At 43.5% G+C, this 6,000-nt stretch overlaps 1 protein-coding gene across 33 annotated transcripts in view; it reads right to left on the bottom strand.

The window, feature by feature from the left end:
* The window catches only part of NRCAM (neuronal cell adhesion molecule), a 152,184-nt gene extending 146,397 nt beyond the window's left edge, over window positions 1-5,787 (bottom strand). For 11 of the 33 annotated variants that reach the window (XM_039385388.1, XM_027710861.2, XM_039385391.1 and 8 more), the window contains exon 1: window positions 5,642-5,786. The gene's annotated coding sequence lies outside the window, so the exon portion shown is untranslated. Of the gene's footprint in view, window positions 1-5,641 lie in introns of all 33 variants that reach the window. The other 22 variants (XM_039385398.1, XM_039385401.1, XM_039385395.1 and 19 more) reach the window with 5 other exon arrangements.
* Between the last annotated feature and the right edge of the window lie 213 nt (window positions 5,788-6,000).

The raw sequence follows: 6,000 nt of genomic DNA on the forward strand, positions 1-6,000 counted from the left end.
GCAGCTGGAACAGAACACAAAACTTACAGGTCCAAGACTCAAGAATGCCTAGAGGCCACAGTTTATTCAACACTGCATGCAAAGACTCCATTTCTGTTCTCTCTCTTAATGCAGAACTCCCCTATTGTAAACTCACTCAAGTCCTGTACAGTTTTGAAAGGATGGGAAAGGAAAAGGCATGTGTCCCCCTTTTCTAGTTAGAACAGGTTAATAAACAGCAAAATGGCTAGCGCAGCCTATTAACATCTCACTTCACCCCAAGAGAGAACCAGATTTTGATTTTATGTTGCCATGTAACAAACACAACAAAATTACCTAATTCAGCTGAGAACTGACAATTAAGAAATGCCTTCCATTTAAAAAAAAACAACAAACAAACAAACAAAAAAAAACACACAAAAAAACCCCAGCAATGCAAGGGGATTTAACTTCCTATTATATATTAAGTTTGCCCAGAGACCACAGCACTGGTCTACTCATGGAGGTGGCTTTGCGGAGGGGCCCACAGATTCCAGATTACTCAAAGTGGCAGTAACAAAGTTACTAAACCTGTTTATGCCACCCAAAGAAGAGCTGTAGCCAAGCTATTACTTGAAAATTTTAAGAAGGAAGGCACATCAAGCACCTCCTGCATTTTGATTCCGCTAGAGATATGAACAGCAGCAGAGTCAGAAACCCCACTTTTTAGTCCTTCTAAACACTGGAGAAATCATGAAGAGAATCATCTATCCTGTTACAAAGTGTAACTTGTGGTGTACAAGACTACTGATGAACAACACTGAACTCTTAAATACTCTGAAAAGTGGTCCTTCTCAAGGTTTTTTTTTCCCCTCTTCTTCTGAATTTTGTTCATTTCTACTATTCTGCCCATGCTATAATATTCAGTGGGGAAGACTTCCCCACTTAGCCAGCACCTATGTGCTGGTTGGTTAACTCCATAGTATTATTCTCCACCAGCAGAACTGTTCCCTGACTCCAAATTTGGTACAAAAGCTGGGTTTTGCATTAATTGATTACATACACCTCCTTTGCACATGCACAGACACACACAGAGCCCTACAGTGTTGTGACATTGTAAAGGCAACTCCTTTACATGAACCCTCCAAATCATGTTGGACAAATAAACAGCACTGAAAACACAGAAACAGGAAAGTTAGAAGTGAGAGGCACAGATCAGAAAGACAAAGACAATCTGTACTCATGTATAAACACTGTGTATAAACACTGTCAGCTCCTCACTCAGGTAACAGTCGAAAGGAAAATGGTATGTTAATATTTGGTTGGCCGTCCAGAAAAACCTTATTAGTGGCCAAAGACTAACTCACACAACCAGGAAGTTATGTTTTCCTCAGACAAGCTGTTGAACAGTAACAATTACATAGTTTAAACCAGAGGAAATCAAAAGGTCATGTATACCTAATGGTGCAGACAAACTATTAGGACAACTCAATTCCCATTGGGATGCATCCAAATTCAGCAGTCTTACATGAGTATTTACAGAATTTAGAGAGACTACATCTGTACTGATTCTGTCTGATTTAACTGATCATTTAGACAGCTAGTTCCTTTCTAATGAGGCTGTTTTTTAAAGTTATCACGTCCTCATAAGTTGAACTGGCCTTTTTTTCCTCTCTTGGCTATTTTTGTGCATCTGAGATGCTCTGCATCAAATGCTGCTTTTTATATAAAGTTTAGTTGCTTAAAGTAGAATGGGGGTACTGTGAGCTCTTACAGAAACATTTTATAATTCAAGCTGTTATGCTTCCATACTAAAAAGTTAACAAGGAGAAAGCTGTAATCACATTATGAATTGAGCCATTTCAAAACCAAAACAGTGTAGGAAAACACTGTATTCACAAAATGAATACTAAGATACATTTATCTCAATTCATACAGCAAACCAAAAAAAAATTGAAAGCTTCTTAACAACAGTTAATAGAGGATCCAGATGAACATTTCTGTACTTATTCAACATTTACTAGACAGGAGAAGCTAAAGAGCAATCCAGAGCAGTATTTGCAATGCAATTAGGCTAGACAAGTAAGTCTGAATGTATGCCAGCTGCAGGGGTCTGCCCTTAATTCACACAATCAAATGTCTAGTGTGTCACACAGTGTCTAGCATCAGTATCTCCAGTATTAAAAGTCTCATCAGATATGTACTTGTTTACTGAGCATCTTAATCAGGGTCTGAGCACATATCTAGCTGTACCTTCTAGCAGTCTATGTGCCAGTCCATCACCATCTGTCAGTTAAAGCTTTCACAGACAGAAAAAAATCAATTCAAACAAATGTGTTCGGCACTCAAACTAAGCTATCATTCACATTTCAATATAAGACTTGAATTCCTTTTCAGTGTTCTTCAACTTTGACCCAGCTCTACCCCCTCCTTCACTGAAAAGGGCAAAGACAACAGCCCAGCAAGTGGGACAGGCAAAACAGACCTCCTTTGTTCACTTTTTCCCTTTCAGTTTTCTATTGAGGTAAATAACTGAAAGCTCAGCCAGCCTCCAGTAGCTCAGAAGAAAGCAATATAGCTAGCTTGCAACTATCCTTTCCTGGTTAACAAACTGTGGGACAAAACTTATGGTGCATCATGTTAATCTTATTACTGGAGATTAACTCTTTACAAATTCCCTTAATATTATATTTAGACAGTTTTCATAACTGCAGAATTTACAGTATCTTTAATACTGAACTGAATAGGCAATACACTTACTTACCAGCTTAAAATGCAACAAATTCTCACTGTGGAGAAAGTATAACTAAATTTTTTGAATACTAGCAGCCCACTCAGGAAGGCAAAACCAAATTCATTGCATATTGCCCAACACACAACTCCTACATCATTCCCTCATCTTACATTACCAACATATATTTTCCTCTGTAGGGCTTCCCATTTTAGCAACTCTGTTCATAAAACAGGACAAAATGAACAAGTCTGGTGAAAATCGTACAACAGAGCTTTACTGTATTATTTCAATGTAATGGAAGTTAAGTAATTACAATTCAAGGTGATTTGAGACAAATTAACAAAACTACAGATTAATAGCAATTCCACAGCTGCAGGCAAAACAGATTTAATTTTTAGGCTGACTGAGCTATTTGAGCTATGCAGTAATCTATTAACAAAATACCAAACCCTTAGTGTATTTAGTATCTTTTATGTCCAGATACCATGGAGAGTCATTTCCCTAAAGCAGGACAAATGGGCAGACGTGCATTACCTTTTCTTAACTTGAAATAAGAATCCTCAAACCAATAAAATTTGACAATTAGAGAGACCCCAAGAAACTCTGACTTGGTTACTAAAGCTTCTGCTGTCACCAGAGAGAAACACCAAAGTGCAACAAGCTAGCAGGAGGTATCAGTATGTATCACCGGATTTGTTATTCCATTTTCTGAAAATAAAGACTACTTAAAATAGCCAAATTTTCTTACTACAGTCCTTTTTATCAAACAAGCTGTGGTATATGTGATAAATAATACACTTTCTGCAAGAAGATAAGGAACGGTAACTAGGGTTCAGGTTCTGGAGATCTCATTCACCTTCAACATTATTATTTTTGAGTATATTTACTGTAGCCAGTAACAGTAATGACAGAACTAAGATATTAATACAAGTATGATTAGTTGTGGATTTATCTGTGAGTTGTGAAGAGGGTTTTAGCTCCATCCTTAACACCAGCTGGTATATGCCAACCCACCACCCGATGTGGTCACACAGCTGTACAGATTCCCTTTGCACAACCCCAAATGCAAATTCATTCAATGGATCCCGAGTTCTGTCAACAGCAAGCAGCTTTCTGGGTTTGCTTCTTTACATTCAATATTCTCAGAATATAACACTTTCACAGTTCTGTTGATCTACCTAGAATATATCTATTGATATATTCTGGTAGCTAATTTTAGACACCCAAGAGAATTTCACGCTACTTTGAAATTCAAATAAGTAACTTTCACAGACTTCGGCATCAAACTCTTCAGCTACTCTGGTCACTTGCATTGCAACTTCTATTCAAAACTAAACAAATGACTGAGGGGTATTCATAGGAGTGATAACATCAAACAGGTTAGACAAATATTAGAAAGATGCTGCACCTGCAAGCCAGTTTTCTGATTTCTAAATCCTTTGAGCAAGTATGTAAGACTATACTATCTTTCTCTTTCCAGCTGATACCGTTTGCCAAAGAACACCAGCAAGATCCCCCTCTTGGCATATAAGCTACTCTCAAACTCAAAATAGTCTAGATGCCTTCTGATGTTGTACAGTGATCTGTTTTATGCACAGACCCACATAACTACTATCTATAAATTATCACATCTACTACGTTAAATTATGGAAGATGTTAAAATTATTAAAAGTGCATCTGTTACATACAATGAAGTCTTCAGGTTTCATCTACCTTTCCCCCAATATACCCAAGAATCAAAATGATAGACACAGAGAAAGAAATGCACAAAGATAGGGAACATTAGAAAAAAGAAACCCAGGTAGTTAATACTGCCTTCTTGAGTCAGTAGGAGGTTGGTTTTAATAAACACCAAAAAGCTGGAGCTTTACAGATAAAAGAACATCTTGTCATGATCTATAGGCTCCATTATAGAGTTAAATATCACATTTTCCATTGTTTTCATCCAACTACATGTCGTAGTTCAAACTACTACACTACATAAAGAGGTAAGCAATAGCATTCCTCTCACAGAGTACCTGTCAATACGGAACAGCCTTATTGACTGGGCTGAAGCACACTATGATCTCAAATATTTAAACAGCTCGGATTTATTAATCAGGTGCTGTTTACACTTAGATTCCGAAGTCTTGGTTTAAACACATTTCAGACTTCAAAACTAACACATCTATGCTAAAGAGTTCAACGGCGGTTGACAGTTTAGTCAATTATTAGTTTACAGCCTAACAGGCAAGTGCACTCTCTGCCCAGACTTGGCGGTGATATTCTGCATTAATTGTAATCAAGAATCAAAAAAAGAGAAAGCAGGAAAAGCTCGGCATCCATACACATTGTAGCTATTTTATATCTAAATAACATCGCATTTGTAACGGGGGAAAAAAAGAGGGGGGATGATAAATAAAGGCGCAAGAGCCGAAACGCGGAGCGCGGCACTTCAGCACCGACAGCTCCTTCCCCGCACACGCCCGGCCCTCGCCCCCGCCGGGCAGCGCACGAAATGGCGACCGAGCCCGCCCGGGGATGTGGGCGCGTCGCAGCCGCGGAGCGTCCCCGCCCGGGACCGACCCCCCCGCCCGGGAGGTGCCACCGGCCGCCGCAGCAACAAAGCCCCGCAGCGGCCCCGCGGCACCGGGCGGGCTCACCAGGTGCCTCCTCGCCCGGCCCCTCGGAGGAGCCGCGGCACCCGCGGCGGACGGGCGGCTCCTCGGCGTCGGGGCGCTGCGGAGGGCTGCGACACCGGCGGTGCGGGGGCTGGCGGCGGTGCAAGGGCTGATACCGGCGGTACGGGGGGATGTGACACGGGCGGTGCGCGGGAACGACACCTGCGGTGCGGAGGGATGGATGACAGCAGCGGCGCGGGGGGATGTGATACCGGCGCGGCGGCGGGCGCGGCACCTCCCGCAGCGTGATGCGCGGCGCGGCGACGGGGACTGCCAGGCCAGTACTCACGGGAAGGTGCGGCCCCTCCGCCCGGGGAGAAGAGGGTCAAGAGGATACCCGCGCTCTTCTTCTTGCTGTTCCTCCTCCTCTCCTTCTGCTGCTGCTGCTGCTGCTGCTGCCCGCTCGGCAGCCCGGCGAGAAGAGCCGCGGCGGGCGCGCTCCCGCGCTATCCCCTCCCCGGCGCCCCCGCCCCCGCCGCGCCGCGGGGAAGGCGCGCTCCCGCGCGGGGGCGGGGAAGGCGCGCGCATCTGCGCGAGCCGCGGCGGGGCGGGCGCGCGCGCGCGCGGCACGGGGGCCGGGGCGGGGCGGGGCGCGTGTCCCTCGCACCTGAGGCACCTCCGTGCTGGGCTGGCATTCCTCCCTCCCTC

Source organism: Pipra filicauda, unplaced genomic scaffold (genome assembly GCF_003945595.2).
Source record: "Pipra filicauda isolate LSUMZ 115617 unplaced genomic scaffold, ASM394559v2 scaffold40_size4127951_pilon, whole genome shotgun sequence".
In the NCBI taxonomy this organism is placed as follows: Eukaryota; Metazoa; Chordata; class Aves; order Passeriformes; family Pipridae; genus Pipra; species Pipra filicauda.